Genomic DNA, 17,945 nt, shown 5'->3' with positions numbered 1-17,945 from the left:
AATTTGGGGTCCGTTCGAAAAAATTCTGGTGCGAACCGAACCGGGGGGTGTTCGGCTCATCCCTACTGGCTACCTGTCTACAACAGTTCACTCACATCATCACTAGATGCACTTGCTGCACTTGCTCCTCTAACCACACGCAGAATCAGGCCCCGATCGTTACAACCCTGGCAAACTGACAACACTAGAAATTGCAAGAGACATTGCTGTGCTCTTGAACGACTGTGGCATAAAACCAAATGCCTGCAAGACTTCACCCTATATAAATCTGCCCTTCTAAAATACAATTCCTGCCTCCACGCTGCCAAACAAGCCTACTTTGTCTGTCTTATTAATTCCTTGTCATCCAGTCCCCGTCGGCTCTTCTCAACCTTCAACTCACCGCCCAAGAGATTGCATCAAACTTGTCTTTGAAGTGATTGGCAATTTGTGAGGGCGCCTCCACTGTGCGTACATCTTCCCCACCCAACATACCTTGCCTAACAGCACATTCAACACTGTCCTCTTTTGAATTGGCTACAACTGAAGAGGTTACAAAACTTTTCTCGAATGCCCACCTAATTAATTGTCCCTTGGATCATGTTCCCTCACAACTACTACGGTCACCCTCTTCTTCTATCCTATGCTCCCTCACTCACATCTTCAATCTCTCCCTCTCTAGTGCCACCTTCCCCTCTCCTCTAAAACATGTGCAGATCACTCCTATACGTAAAAAGCCCTCACTGGATCCTACCAACCTGAACAACTTAAGACCCATCTCATCTCTCCCATTCACCTCTAAACTTCTAAAAAGCTTAGTCTACAACCGTCTTAGCTCCTACCTCAGTGAAAATAACCTTCTTGACCCCTTACAGTCTGGCTTTTGCTCACAGCACTCCACGGAACCTGCCTTACTAAAACTCACTAACGATTTACTAACTGCTAAAACCAACAGCCAGTACTCCATACTTCTACTTGACCTCTCTGCGGCCTTTGATACTGTTGACCACCTGCTCCTTCTCAATATACCACATTCCCTTGGCCTCTGAGATTCTGCTCTATCCTGGTTCTCTGCCTCTTTATCACAGCTCTCCTTCAGTGTCACCTACAACTCTGTCTCCTCCTCTCCATTGCTCCTTTCTGTGGAGGTCTCCCAAGGCTCTGTTCTTGGACTCCTTCTCTTTTCTATCTATACCTCCTCCCTTGGTCACTTGATAACCGCCCACAGCTTCCAATACCACTTATACGCTGATGACACCCAAATCTATCTGTCTACTCCTCACCTCACTCTTTTAGTCTCCTCTCGCATTACTAACTTACTAACTGACATATCAGCATGGATGTCACACCACTTCCTTAAACTAAACCTCTCTAAAACTGAGCTATTAATATTCCCCCCGCCCATGCCCCCCTCCATGACTTTTCCATCAAAATCAACAATGCAACCATCATTCCCTCCCCTCACTCCAGGGTACTAGGTGTAATCCTAGACTCTGACTTGTCATTTCGGCCTCAAATCCAATCATTGTCAAAAGTTTGTAGAATTTACCTCCATAACATCTCTAAAATTCGCCCATTTTTAACAAATGAAACCACCAAGCTCCTCATTCACTCCCTTATTATCTCTCGCCTTGACTATTGCAACTGCCTTCTCATTGGCCTGCCTCTCCATAAGCTATTCCCTCTTCAGTCTATCATGAATGCTGCTGCCAGACTTATCCACCTTACCAACCACTCAGTGTTTGCCAACCCTCTCCTCCAATCCCTACACTGGCTCCCATTCCCAATCACCATGGGAATTAAATTCAAAATACTAACCACAACCTACAAAGCCATTCACATTCCCTGCCCCGAGCTACATCACCAATCATGTCTCCAAATATCACCTAAATCGTCCTCTCCACTCTTATCAAGACCTCTTACTCTCAAGCTCTCCCATCTCCTAATTTCATGCTCATCTCCAGTATTTCTCCAGAGCCTCTCCCATCCTCTGGAACTCGCTACCTCCACCTGCCCGGCTATCCCCTACTCTTGCTACCTTCAGGCGATCCCTGAAAACTCACCTCTTCAGGAAAGCCCATCATGTCTCCAACTAATCTTTTACCACTTCCATCAGCTCATTCCCCATAGTTACAACATTTTGTACCACCTGCCCCACCCTATTAGATTGTAAGCTCTTCTGAGCAGGGCCCCCTTAATCCTCTTGTATTTTATTGTATTATAACTGTATTGTCTCCCTTTTTATATTGTGACAGGCAGAGAGAGAGAGGGAGAGACTGGCAGAACGAGACAGGCAGAGAGAGAGGGGGGAGAGGGGCACAGGCAGAGAGAGAGGCAAGCAGAGAGAGAGAGAGAATGAGGGAGAGAGAGGGGGAGAGAGAGGCACAGACAGAGAGAGAGTGGCAGGCAGAGAGAGTGACAGACAGAGAGAGACTGGCAGAAAGAGACAGGCAGAGAGAGAGACTGGCAGGCAGCGAGAAAGAGGAATAGGAGGGAAAATGTATGACGTTAACAATGTTCATATGCTGAGAACAGCTGCAGCGCAAAGGTGAATGGGGAAAAAAACCAAACACTTCTGGCAGGCCACAGGAGTCAGATAGGGCTGCAGCCTAAGTTCAACCCTCTTCAACATCTACATCAATGAACTGGCTGCAGCTCTAGAATCCTCCCCAGGACTGACGCTACATCACACTTAGGTGAAGTTCCTGCTGTATGCAGATGACCTCCTACTTCTGTCACCAACAGAGAAAGGCCTACAAGAAAGCTTGGAAGTGCTGGAGAAATACAGTGCCACATGGGCACTACCAATCAACTCAAGCAAAACAAAAATCCTGGTGTTCCAAAAGAAAAATACAAAACAAACAAAATGCCCTTCCTTTGCATTAAACAACTGCACTGTTGATGAAACTAACAGCTACACATACCTTGGCCTTGAAATTAACAAATCAGGAAGTTTCAAGCCAGCTATTGAGGCATTAAAAGACAAGGTAAGCTGAGCCTTCTATCCCATCAGGAGACAGCTGTACCACCTAAAACCACCAGTGAGAGTCTGGCTCAGAATATTTGATATCGTCATCACCCCAATTCTTCTTTATGACAATGAAGTTTGGGGTCCTGCCACCTACCCAGACCAATGTAAATCGGACCCTAGCACAACAGAAATATTCCATCTGGAATTCTGCAAGCACCTCCTCCAAGTCCATGGGAGCATCTCCAACAGTGCTTGCCGGTCTGAGTTGGGCAGATTGCCCTTCTTGCAGTACAGAGGAGGGCACTATCATACTGGGACCATCTACAAAACAGCAGTCCCAACTCATTCCACCATAAAGCCTTAATGAACAGTAAGGACCAGTCCAAGCCATGTGGCCTGCAACAACTCATCAACACCTTGTCTATCCCAAACTCTCAACAATGCGGCCTGACAAAATCTCAAATAAAATGCATAATGAATAACTCAAAAAAAAAAAAACATGTTGGAGAATGGAGAAATTAAATAACCAATGCCAAAAAACTAACTGTTTACCAGTCACTTCAGAGAGACTACAAACTGGACCTGGAGGTGCTACAAGACCCCAAAGACAGACAGACCCTGAGCCTGTACAGACTGAGCGCCTACAGCCTGGAAATCGAATTAGGATGGCACAGACAAACCTACAAGCCCAGGGAGAGTAGACTGTGCCAGCAATGTGATCAGGTGGTCCTGGAGGATGAGGACCACTTCCTGCTACATTGCCCAAAGTACTCATCAGTGAGGGACACTCCCAGAGACTCTCCACTCTCATACCGGACTTCAATTCTGTAGAAGAGAAGAGGAAACTCCAATTTCTACTGGGAGGAGCCAATGGTAAAAATAGCTACCCAATATGTGACAACTGCTTTGGCAATGCTAACATTTATTTGGTCCTGCCATAAAAAGCATATTTGAATTTCATTGAATTGAGAAAGAGAGAGAGAGAGAGAGAGAGAGAGATATTCACAGGCACAGAGAGAGAGGCAGAGAGAGAATCCATAGTTAAAGCACACTGCTCTCTCTTCTCTTACAGAATGGCTGAAATAGGTAATAATTTACATGTTTTTTCCTGCATTGTTGACATTTGTGAGGGTTTCCTGAGGTTATCTTTAAAAAACACTTCTAACCTCAACTGCTGATAACTGCTGCTAAACTCAGTATGTAAAAGCTGTGAAACAGACATGTTTTACTGTCTATCAGCTGTCAGTTTCCATCATTCAAGAAGACGTTTACAACTGCCCCTTGTACATGAGGCCTTACATTAGCATCAGTGGGGGGAAGAATGTCCCTAACTTTAGTAATCATTAGAGACAATGGGGTTCATTTACTAAAACTGGAGTGTGCAAAACCTGGTGCGGGTCTACATGGAAGCCAATCAGGTTCTAATTTTGACAAAAAATAAATTAAAAAATCTGGAAGCGGATTGGTTTCTTTTCAGAGCTGCGCCAGATTTTGCTTGCTTCAGTTTTAGTAAATAAACCCCAATGTTCCCTTGCAGACAGCTAAAAACATTATTGGTGTCAGTATTTACTTAATTTAAAAGAAAAGTGTATGGGCTCCACTGGTCCTTCTCCAGTTGCTCTGCCAAGTGACTTTGTCCCAGGAACCATGCACGCACCTTAAGACCGGAGGTCAATCTACCCCTGCTAAACGGTAGGAATGGCAAATAAATACATGTATAGTAAAAATGGTAATAGCAGAATCCTTAGCAACCTCTGGAGGAACCCTGGCTGAGAAAGGTTGTACTAAAGCAAAAGCTGTAAGCTAATTTCCCATAATTTAAGTGACTAATACAAAGCTTAGAGGAACATTACACTACATAATTGCAGTTTAGTCCTAGAAGAATGCACCACACAGCAGACTTGTTCTACATTTTGTTTGGTTATAATCATCACAGCAGCAGTTTTATACCTTTGTCACCAAGACTCACTAGGAAGTTTCAGGACAGCACAGGACAAGATAAAAAAAGGATATAATTATGCAGATTCCAAGTTTCTTCTAATGCCGTTCAGTGACCTTGCCACCACCATCAATGCACTCTAATTATGTAAATCGTTACATCAATAAATTCTCCCCTGAGAGTATAGTAGGGAAGAAAGGTTTAAAAATACAGATCACGCTGTACATTCCTATTGTCCATCACACCTGTACCTCAATGCTGTGGTTACGGGACAGTATGCAGGATCCAAGCTTTACAAACATTATTACAGATCTTAAAGGCTTTTCTGAGCAATACATGAAGCATTACTACCCATGGATGGAAATATGAGAGCAGCCAATGATGACTTTGTTTTAAGGGTACATGCTCCAGGAGGTTCAACCTTGTCCTTGCATCATTGCCTAGAGAATCACTGAGCTGCAGCAAATTGACAGGGTGGGATTTTAGACTTCTATCTTAAGCTGTTCATACACTAAAAACATAAATAACAGATTCCTTCATCCACACAAAGTGGATGGAGGAATCTCGCTGCTGGGACATTGTATTCTGACAATGCCACCCACCACTGTCAGAACACACTGAACACAGAACAACACTCAGAACACACTCCAACATGTCCTTTCTGTGATGAACGTGGATCAGATTCCTGCCCTCCAAACTAACTCGTGACAAAGGACCAGCCAATCTCACACCGCGCTGTCACTTACGTAACAATGCCACTCTCAGCTGCACCCGACACAAAGATTTTCCAGCTTGCGAGACCACAATCTTTGTGCCAGCAGCCTGAGAGCGATTGTCACTGGGCTAATTAACCAATTAACCCTTTAACTGCCACCACCCCCTCTTTTGCACCGAGCAGCAGGAGACTCGTAGTTTTAGCGATGCCAATTAGGATTTTAGAATAATTGCCTGTAACACACACTGTCACCACAGACAGGTATGTTCAGAAGGTTTATCCTATACAGTAGCACTATTCAAGCTTGCATTATGAGCTTAGGGAAAAGGTTAACCACTTCTGGACCGCTGCATGCCGATATACTGTTCGTCCTTGTTTTGACGTGGGATATCGTTGTTATGGCAGCAGCTAGCTACCATAACCCTGGTATCCTCGTGTTTGGCTGGTGGTCCGGTTTCAGATAAAAGTAGTCTCTGCAGCGGATTCGCCGCAAGATCACTTTTATCGGCAGAGGGAGAGGGGCCCCTCCCTCCCGCCTCGCTCCGATGCCCTTCGCCGCTTACCGGATCCGTCGACAGTGGCGGAGGCAATCGGATCTTTACCCTGGCTGGGCATGGAGATGAGTGAGGGGAAGATGGCCCATCCATCTCCATAATGAGCAGACGTCAAAACATCACTTCCGCCCACAGCTCTTAAAGGGCCATTTTTACAAAAAAAAAATTTTAAATGACAATTTTTTTATTTTTATTGCATTTAAGTGTAAATAGTTAAGAGGTCCTGTCATGCTTTTTTTTTATTAGAAGGGATGTTTACATTCCTTATAATAGGAATAAAAGTGAAACCATTATTTATTTATTTTTTAAACAGTGTAGGAGATATCCCTGTATATCCCTGTATTTGCATGTGCCGACGTCATTGGCACATGCGCACGTAAGTAAACTGAAGCAACGGTACGTACGCGCCGGCATCATCGTGGTTCCAGCCAGTCACAGCACCGGAGCCACGATACCCGGAGAGATGTTGGCCGCCGGAGTGGTGAACGAGGACTGCTGCGGGGCTTCGATCTCAGGTAAGCTATGCATACTAGCTCATTGTGCCTTTGTTTTTGTTCGTTTTTTTATTTTTAAAAGGGTTTACAACCACTTTAAGGTATTATTAAAAGTCTATACCAGCCCCTCTGTTAGAGGGTGGCATAGCACACTATGTATGTTGTATTTAAAAATGAGCGCTGTAAATACTTAATATCAGCTGTCTTCAGGCCGCTCTCATCACTCGCTGCCGCTTTCCAGCTCTGATAGATATCTTCTGTGGAAGGGGCAGCGCTCTCCCTCTGATGTCAGAGGAAGATCACGTGGCCCCTCTTCTCCTCCGCAAACACCACCCATCGGAGCTGGAAATCAGCCGCCAGTCACGTGACCGGCCTGAAGACAGTTAATACTCTGTTTTTACAGCGCTCGTTTTTAAATACAACATACACAGTGTGTTATGCTAGCCTCTAATAGACAACCTCCTCCACAAAGGCAGAGGAACGAAAAACTTGCAGAGCTGCAATGTGAATAGACAAGATCTCTGCTTACTGTGAGGGGTTAGCTCGGCAGCGGGTGTGTGTGACCCCCTGGATGGGTTCACAACACAAAATCAGGCACAGCAGACAGCGTTGGAGGTGCAAAAAACAAAAGATGCGGTTTATTTATGCTACATGCAGTGATACATATAACAGCCAAACAAAAATAAAACATGAAAATAAATCCTGGTCAGCTTGACCTCTAACTACACACTTAGATTCCCTGTCTAACAACTGAGTGCAGCCTTGTGCTGCACCCGTCCCTGTCCCTGTTGTAGAGGTTTGCCACACAGGCGTTAACTCACCGCACAGAACAGATATCACACTCCCCAGTCTATACAACACAAAACTGGTTCCAGGATGGAGCATCTCCCTAAGCATGCTGGGGTTTTTTGTAGAGGTCTTAATGAGTCCACTTACTTCAACTGGGCTCATTAACTCTTCCCCTCTAATTGTAAAAGTCTGCATAAAGCCTGAATCTAGGGCACACATATTTCCCATCCTGGATACAACCAGGTGACTTTACCTGCGTGCTGCCACATTATCTATTTCTAAGCTCCCTCCCCGACACAAATTTCCAGCTACTGTTATCTCATGTGTCTGAGAACTTTTCAGAAGTTATAATGCTGATAACACAGAGGAATGGAGCAGCAGAAAGATATGGGACTCAGAGCTTTGGAGAGAGATAAGTAAACACTACAAATAGATGTTCACAGGTCAGAGTTCATGAATGGGGTTTACAACCACTTTAAGCCTTGTACACACGGGCTGAATATTGGGCGGTATCGGCTGGTTCAAAAGAAACCGGTTGACATTCGGCCTGTGTGTACGACAGCCTATCTGTCAGAAGCCAAATGACCGTCCAGCTTCTGTCGAAGGCACATGACCGAGAAATATCTGCCACATCCGATCAACGGTCTCAGTAGCTCAGTGGGGGGATCGCTGTACTAACATCGGACAGACAGAGCTCCTCAGTTTTTTCTCGTTCAGCCCGCTTGGTTAAATGAAATAACATTGATAGTATGTATCTAGCTTTAGACTTTACTAGCTTGCTACGTGCTTGTTACCAGCCAGTGACTTGCTATTAGGTAGTGAGGCATGTTCAAGATACCAAACCTAGAAGGTGCATCTTTAAAACTGACCTTTTAGGAAAGTTACAAGCTTCCATGAATAAATTCTTGATAGGTCACATAATACAGAAACAATATTCTTTTTCAGAAAAGCTCCAATCTTTTATCATTAAAAAGTCATTGTTGGGCTCCAGTCCAATTACTTTGCCTAGGCCGGTCTGGTGCCATAGTCTGCTGCAGCTAGTATCCCAGTTTAGGAAGTAGATAGAGCTCCTGAATGATAACTGTACAAAGATCTTGCCATCCTTCTTAAGAGAAAAGCATATGAAGGCATTGTCAGCCTGTCATTGATTTTTATAGGTTGCTGCTCGCTGCTGTTAGCAGACACCGGTGACTACTGGGCTAAGAAATCACTCCTTTATATATTTAAACGGCCTTCTGCTGCTGTGGAAATGAGACCTAATGCAGAATTCAAGCTTTTTTTTTCATTAGAATGTTTCAGACACTTGTGGTTTTTATTTTCAATAAGACATTTTAACCTCTTTTTCTACATTTTACTGTTCAGGGAAACACTTTTGCAAGCATTATGACTGTGTTGAAAATAATGGTAATAATGTGTAATTTTTATATCAAGGACAGAGATCATTTTTCTTTCCTTTTTAAGTGCACCTGTCATACCCTGTCACATCATGCCTCACTGTATGCCACCCCTGGTATGTTGTTATCATATCTTACTGCATAATAAACGTTTAACGCTGCCAATGTGGCACAGATACGCTGTACATTCGTCCATGTTCGCCCAGGAACAGTCCACCTTCACCAACATCCACCACTGAATGGCCGCACTGTGGATTGGGCATCAGATATTTAACACTGGGATTCAGTTTAGTCTCCTACAAAACAGTCATTACTAATTAATGGAGATTCCCACTCCTGTGTTTTTTTCAGGCTTAATCCCCTCCCCCATGCTGGCAGCAATCAGCGTAGGTTTGTCAAGCGAGCGGTGCACCTGAATTATTCTATTTATGTGTTGGTGACGGCTTCAAGTAAATACTTAATAAAGTTAACTCTTATCAAATTAATGAATGAATGAATGAATGAATGACTTATATAGCGCTACCTATACGAACTGAATCGCCTCTGGGCGCTTTTTCTTGCCACCGGTGTCCATCTGCAGCTATTTATGCGGTCCTTTAACCTGTAGAGTCCCGACACACTTACAACATTGACATACACATACACATATTATGGCCAATTCTTTTGGACAGGGTCTAATTAACCTACCAGCATGTCTTTGGAGTGTGGGAGGAAACCGGAGTACCCGGAGGAAACCCACGCAGGCACAGGGAGAACATGCAAACTCCAGGCAGATAGTGTTGTGGTCGGGATTTGAACCAGCAACCCTATTGCTGCTAAGTGAAAGTGCTAACCACTACACCACTGTGCTGCCCTAATTAATCCAGCACTTTGGAATATACTGGGGAGGAGAGCATAGGATGGGAGTCTGCCTAGAGCGGAGAGGTGGGTATGGAAGGTATAGGCTTTTACACACAGGAATACACAAAACTGGGTGTTTTCATGTCTCCAAAACTGAAAAGTTGTGTGATTTTGTAAAAAAATATGCAAGTTTGGCTAAATGCTTTGGAACCAATTGGGAAGGCTTAGTTAAAGTGGAACTTAACTCCCAAAAAGAAGTCAGTTCCATTTGGACACCCCCAAGGTAGAAGTGCATTTTTTTATTTATTTTTTGGTGTTTAGGACAGAATGATGTGTGCTTGGTCCTGCAGCATCCTGGCATAAGTACATCACTTCCCTAAGGAGGCTGCATGATCAGGGACACAGAGACGTTGGGGGCCAGGCTGGCTGCTTGCACCCAGAAGAAGCAGGCAGCTGAAGAGGACCAAGATGGGTCTTGTTGTACGTCACCTGAACAGTGGATCCCAGCAAGGCAATCCTGGATTTGCTGTGCAGGTGAGTATGTGAGAACGCAACACCACAGGTAAAAGGGGAAAAAAAATAGGGGTTGAGTACCACTTTAAAAAATCTTTGGCCATACTTTTTTTTGGGGGTCACAGGAGTACTCCTACTTTCATTCTCCTGTGATCCAGTGTCAGATTGTAACAGGCTATTAGATACTATCAGCTGACAGATCAGAGCCACTTCTCAGAGGAGAGCGGTGACTGACAGTCACCACTCTCCACTCTGAGCAAAGTAAGAGCTGAATGAACAGCGGTCATGTGATCATTCAGTTTTTAGTCGTAGTCCTGACCAGGGCTTTTTTTCAGTGGGAACGCGGGGGAAGGCAGTTCTGGCTCCTCCAGCACCAAATGTATGTAATAGCAAGGGATGTGCTGGAGGGTCTATTGATGCTGTCTGCTGGGGCATTTATGGTCACTGGTGGGGATCTGTTTTTGTGTGAGGGTCAATTATTGTGGGGGATCTGTTGTTGCTGGGGGTGTCTTATGGTGCTTATGGGGGGGATCTACTGTTGAGGGAGAGGTCTATTGTTACTGGCTGCTGGAGGGTCTATTAATGCTGATCTGTTGATGCTGCTGGGGGGGTGTCTATTGTTGCTGGGGTGGATCTTCTGTTGCTGAGAGTGGTATTTTGTTGCAGATGATTCATTGTTTCATTGTGGGGGGGTCTATTGTTGCTGGGGGGGACTATTGTTACTGGGGTGGGGACCATTGTTGCTGGGGGAGTCTATTGTTGTGTGAGGGATCTATTGTTGCTGAGAGGGGAACCTATTGTTGTTGGGGTGGGGTCCATTGTTGCTGGGGGAGTCTATTGTCATGGGAGGGTTCTATTGTTGCTGGGGTGGGGACTGTTATTGCTGAGAGGGGAATTTTTGTTGCTTGGGAGGACCTATTGTTGTTGGGATGGGGTCTATTATTGGTGTGAGGGGAATCTATTGTTGCTTGGGAGGATCTATTATTACTGGATTAGGGTCTATTTTTGCTGGCTCCAGTGCATCTATTTTTTACTGATTTTCTTGTTATTAGACAAGAACAAATTCCATACAAATTATTTAGCATATGATACTTGGGGCAGTACTGGGAGGTGGGTAGTGGGTGGAATCAAGGGATGGTGCTTGGAGGTGAATAGAGGGCGGAGACATGGGGGGGCAGACTCAGAAGGGGGGAGTTCCTGCACCTATTCTCTGAGAAAAAAAGCCCTGGTGCTGACATAGGACCGCTCTAGCTTCACAACGATGCTATGGCACTGAGGTGAGTCTAGATGATTATTTTTTTAAACCCATGCTTCTTATTTTGTAGTTTCTAAAGCTGAACTCCAGAAAGATATAACATACAAGCAGTATAAGTACAGTGATTTGACTAAGTATCAGCCTATTGCACTCCCTGTAAAGTCTGTATAGCAGAACTGAGAGAGAGGAAGGAGCAGTATAACATCAAATGTGCCACTGTGAAAAGCGTGTAGCACCAACCCCCCACCCTGACACCTTGGAAGCATTTCACCCCAGGGCTGAGTCCATAGCTAAAATAGGGGACTAAGAAGAACATTGGGTGCCAGTCACTTTGTCTTTTTTGAAGATTTATTGCAGAACAGTCAATGAGGCAAGGGTTAGGGGTCCCAGATACCATAGCAGATCACTTGCAGAGTCTCCAAATCCAGATCTATGTCAATCTTTTGCAGCGCCAGAACCTTTAAGCTAATCCAGCGACAATATATAGACAGTAACAGTTATGCCGCGTACACACGATCGCACATTCCGACAACAAAATCCATGGGATTTTTTCCGACGGATGTTGGCTCAAATTTGTCTTGCATACACATGGTCACACAATGTTGCTGGAAATTCCGAACATCAAGAAGGCGGTGACGTACGACGAGCCTAGAATAAAGAAAAAATTGAAGGCATCTCCTCTGGGTCTTCTCCTTGGCAAAGCTTCCTCCATCACCAGGCAGGACGGCTCCAGGACCACTGCCAACACGTTAGTGCCCACACGGGTTATTGGGCTAGTTGTCAAAGTGGATTATCTGTTCCTTCTAATAATACATAAACAGTAGACCCCGACCCTTCAGGTACAATTATTCCTCTAACTAGTTGTCAGTCTGTGTAGATGGTGAAATGGGAATAAGGATCCTCCTGAAGAGTCATTACTACAGCTTTCAACTCTGCATACTGACTGGACCCTCCAATTCCGTTCTCCTGCAGGATTGTGTCTGTACTTGGGTTGTAGGCTGCTGCTGTCCATTTACACCCAGACAAGGTGACTATGGCTGAACCATCAGTGAACCACGCTGACTCCTTCATGTCATCTGACAGAGGCTCAAAGGGTGGAGCCTCTTGAATGGGGGATGACTGCAGCACAGGAATTTCTTCTTCTGCTGGATGCTGGTAAAAGTAACAAGCCCTGCCAACTGTTTTGAAATGTCTTTAACATCTCCAGCTGCAATACCCCCTCTTTCTTGAAGGTACCACTTCCATTTCATCAGTGTCTGGTTCTGGGATACAGCTGCCCTAGTGGTCAGTCCATTATCTCTCACCCATCCTTCTATTGGGAATGCTGTATGGATGGCGAGCTTTCCTGTAATGGTCTCTACATGTTGAAGTGCTGTGTAGGCCCCAAACAGGTACTTCTCTAGGGGCGTGTATCTGTTCTGTGCCCCTGTCATTTGTTTGGACCAAAATCCAATGGGTATTGCTCTCAGTCCTTTCTTTTAATTTGGCTGCTACAGAATCCAAGATATGGTACCATTCTGCTCCACTACATTCAACTGAAATGGTACTCCTTGTCTCAAAGGTCCTAATCCCTGATGTTGTGAAATAGCTTCTTTAGCAGCAAGGAATGCGGTCCGCTGCTCTGAACCCCATAAGAACTCAGTCTTTTTTCTGGTGACATATATAGGCCTCAGAATCAGTCCAAGATGTGGGATGAACGATCTCCAGAACCCCACAACTCCAATGAACTTCTGTGCCTCCTTTTTCCTATTAGGGGGTGACAGTGCCTGAATAGTTTGCACAACTGTCTCTGGAATTTTCCTCTGCGGCCCAATCCACATCATTCCCAGGAATTACATTTCTGCAGCAGGTCCTTGTACTTTGTCGATAGCCCACCCTCTGTTCTCCGTGTGCGGTATCAGCAGGTGCAGTGCTTCAGTTACATCTTCTTTTGTTCTAGAGATCATGATGTCATCAATGTAGTGAAACACAGCGACTTTCAAACTCAGGGTACTTAAATCTTGGGCAGTCAGTTCATGACAAATTGTTGGAGAATAAACATAGGTGTTGATTTACTAAAGGCAAATCTATTTTGTACTACCAGTGCACTGCAAGTGCACTTGGAAGCAAAGTCACTGTAGATCCAGGGGGACATGCAAGGGAAATAAAAACCAGCATTTTAGCTTGCATGTGATTGTATGGTAAAATCAGCAGAGCTTCACCTCATTTTAGAGCTTCTCCTCAGATCTACAGCGATCTACAGCGACTGCACTTCCAAGTGCACTTTCAGTGCACTTGTAGTGCAAAGTGGATTTGCTTTAGTAAATCAACCCCATAGTCTTCAGTAAGCACGGTGAAAGTGTACTGGCGGCCGTCCCACACCATAGCAAACTGGTCTTGACACTCTGGGTCTATCAAAATCGAAAAGAAAGCATTAGCCTATCCTACAGAACGCAGAAACCTATTCCACACCCACCTAACAACTGTCCCCAAGCCACCCCCATCAAATCATTCTCTGTAGCTATTACCTTTTGTACCACCACCCCCTCCCTTTAGAATGTAAGCTTCATGAGCAGGGCCCTCCTGTACCTTTTGTATTGAACTGTACTAATTGTGTTGTCCCCCCTATACATTGTAAAGCACTGCGTAAACTGTTGGCGCTATATAAGTCGTGAATAATAATAATTAGCCAGGTCTATCACAATATGATATTCTCCTGCCTCTTTAGCAATTTTCTCAACAATTGAGATCATATCAGGTACAGCTGACTTCAATGGGGAGCCACTTTTTTTAGACCTCTGTAATCCACAGTCATTCTGTATGTCCCATCAGGTTTCTTTACTGGGAACGCTGGAGATGACAAAGGACTTACAGCAGGTCTAACCTACTCTCAACAGTTCTTCAATAGTCTCCCCAATTTCTTTGTGGCCTCCAGGAAGTCTGTACTGCTCGAGACAGGTGGAGGAATGTAGACAGAGGTCCATTTCACATGACCTCTGACCACAGCCTTTACCGTCCTAACCAGATACGCTTTATCAGGATACCCAAATGTGAATGTACCCCATTCAGCCTGAATAGACTGACCTTGAAGTACATCCATCCCAAGAATATTTTTGGGTAGCTCTGATACCAAAACATTTGTCCAAAATCCTGGTCCCTTGCCAATAGCCAATTTCACCTGTGTCCTAACTGCTGGTGTGGTTTGCCCTTCCAAACCTTCTACATAAATCAATTCTCCTTTGTGATGGGAAGGATTTCCCTGCAAAATTCTATACATCCGTTGGTCTCCCGCTGTCAGTGCCCTCACTGCTATTACAGGAGACCCACCTTCCCTTCATAAAGGAACCACCCAATCCCCTTTTCTGAGTCTCTTTAACTCCTCCCCAGGATCATGGGATTTGGGTTTGGGTTCATGTGCAGTGTTGGAAATTAGTTTGGGGCTAACAGGAGGGATCTGTTCTGTTTTCTCCAAATCTAGGCTGATGTTATATTCAATAGTAGTAGTGTTTCTAACTCTGACAGTTTTTCCCCACTAAATGTTTCCACCTCTTCAACATTTCTGCAGTAGAAATCCCATCTATATCATCTTTAGGTACTCCTGCCTTTAATAGGTCCACCCACATTTCTTTTCTAGAAATAACTAGCCTGGTTTTCTCTTCACCTCCTGTCTTCTCTACCCCATTCCCTTTCTTCTCTGTTCTTGTCTGCTTGTATCCTTCCTGTCTGGCCTTGACCTTATCTACTGCCCTGACCGGTTTTGTTTTAGTCTCCTCTAGCTCCCCCAACTGGCTTAAGAGGGTAGTGGCTTCATGAATCTTGCTGTTTAATCCCAAGCCACCCAACAAGAACAAAAATGGAGCCCTAAGATTAAGCATCAGTTTAGAGTGCAGAGCAGATGTAAAGGGTTCCATATCTGGACCCACCCATTCTGGAAATGTATTTAATCCAGTTATACAACCCATCTCACGTGACCTGCAAATACACTCTCCTATTGATCTCCAGGAGTTGGTATTTTCCAGGTCAGTAGGACTAGCGTATACTCGGACTATTCCATCTTTCACAAAGTCTAACAATGAAAAATTCACACTAAACTCTCAGGCTTTTCGCATTGCCTGATGCAATTGTGGATCATGGGTTAACACTCCCATAGCCACTGCTTCCTTACCCGACAAAACAACACTGTCTGCCCCTTCATCCCACAAGCATTGGAGCCAACTCATAATTTGTTCGTATTGTTTTGCCAGCTCGTGGAGTTCAGTTTGTATAAACTCACATACTTCTTCAAATTCAACATCTCTGGGGTTGCGATAATGCACCTCCCCATCTGCCATATCTTCACTATCATGTTGCCGTTTCCTATGCTTAGTAATAAGTGGTCTGGCATACTTTTTCTTTCCCACTAGCAGATCATCATCTGAAATATCAAACTCTATCTCCTCATCATCACTATCATTTGAGGAGAGCACATCCTGACAATTCCAGTTTTGGGAAGTGACAATGGCACATACCCTGGCTTTGCTAACAAGTTTACGGCCCTTCCTTTTCCTTAAGGCATTAATTGATTTGGTCATGTTGGCTGCACAACACTCTTGGAAATCATCAGCCCAACTAGCGGTTGAACGTACACACTCTGAAGCAACTGCTAGCTGGTCTCTTAATACCTTGACTTCTGCCTCTGCCTGCGCCCCTCTATATGATTCTGTATAAATAGCATGATGGAAGTACCAACTCACTGTAGACACTGTCCTCTTCTTCTTGTTTACTTAAATACAACCCCTTAAGACTAAAATATACAAAATTATCTGAGATTTTATCATCCCAAGTCATATTCAAGGGAGAAGCATACTTCACAAATTCTTTAGCAAGAAGCTCCCACTCATTGTCTCTGGCCAAGATAGGTAAGCTGCACACTTTCTTCTGCCAACCACAACCCATTGTAGCCTTGCTTTTCCTAAACAGCTTATGCAGCATTTTACCTAGCACGAGCTACACAACACACCACAGAAAAACAGGTCTGCTTCAGTTGAATTATAGCACAGATTGTGGCGCGAGCCCCCAAATTGTTTTGCTTGTGTCTATCGAGCAAGGTTTATTTGTGGTATAAGCAAGGAAGCTGAGACCTCTGCAGTGTGTAAATGTGCTTTTACTATACAAAGATGCTGCCCATACTATTACAATATTAGGAATACAGTACAAGACTGACAGATATCTAAAACAAGCAAAATGCCTAGCAAATAAACAGCCTATGGTCTGTAACAGTAGAAATACACTTAAAAGTTACTTAGCTCCAGTTACTGTGTTCATGATCTCCATTGCTCCTGGATAACAGGCACCTTCTTGTTCGCTGATTACACATTCACGTGTCCTTCGGTGTTAATCCATGTTGAGTGGGCTGCACGAACAGTCTCTACTGCTCCTTTTATTTGGGCTTTTGTTTACCAGTTTGTTGACAATGGTTACAAAACAACCAAACTTCCAACTGTCAACAGTTCCCATTGTTACTAAGGCATTTGTTTGAGAAACATCCTCAGACAAACCTGATCTCTGTCAGAGCCGGTTCACACTGTGGCAGCACGAGTTGCAGCGTGACTGACACAGGCGACCTACACGCGACAGCAGCGGCGACATGCAAAACGACTTCTGTATAGAAGTCAATGCAAGTCACCTCAAGTCGCCCCCAAAGTAGTACAGGTACCTTTTTCTAAGTCGGAGCGACTTGAGTCACTCCTATTAAAACGGTTCCATTGTGCAGAACAGAACGCGACTTGTCAGTCGGCTAATTCCCCTGACAAGTCGTCCCAGTGTGAACCGAGTCTTAAAATAGCAATCAGACTAGTTTTCATCACAGTCTTATAAAAGAATCTTTATATCAAACGCAACACACCTCTGCAGCGTTTTCTTGACTTTGCCAACTATTATCGGAAGTTTATTTGTAACTTCTTGTCTCTGGTCAAGCCCCTGACTGATATGACCAGAAAGGACGGTAACCCACAGAGTCGGTCTCCGGAGTCCATTGAGGCCTTTGAGAGTCTCAAGGCTGCATTTGTTTCTGCTCCTGTGTTGGTACATCCTGATCCTAGTTACCTTTTATCCTTCAGGTTAATGCTTCTGCTGAGACTGAAGTTGGCGTCCTTCTGTCTCAGCGTCCTACCTCTGAGAGTGCTTTGCATCCTTGTGGCTACTTTTTCAAGAAATTGTCACCTGTGGAGTGCAATTACGAGATTGATGACAGAGATCTGTTAGCCCTGAAAGAATGGAGACATCTCCTTGAAGGTACCACTGTACCGGTTCTCATTCTTACTGACCATAAGAATTGCACATTCTTGTCTGAGGAAAAACGCCTCTCTCCTAGAAGGGCGAGATGGGCTCTTTTCTTGTCAAGTTTCAATTACATTGTCTCATTCTCACCCGGTACTTAGAATGTAAAGGCTGACGCTTTGTCACAACAATTTTCCTCCAAGATGGAGTCGGTTCTGGTTCCTGTGATCGTATTCTGGCTACAGTTCCTACGTACCACCTGCAG

The sequence above is a fragment of the Lithobates pipiens genome, unplaced genomic scaffold (assembly GCF_037356315.1).
Source record: "Lithobates pipiens isolate NorthernLeopardFrog02 unplaced genomic scaffold, aLitPip1_a1.2 Scaffold_8, whole genome shotgun sequence".
NCBI classification, from domain to species: Eukaryota; Metazoa; Chordata; class Amphibia; order Anura; family Ranidae; genus Lithobates; species Lithobates pipiens.
Note: the sequence above shows the minus strand (reverse complement) of the source record.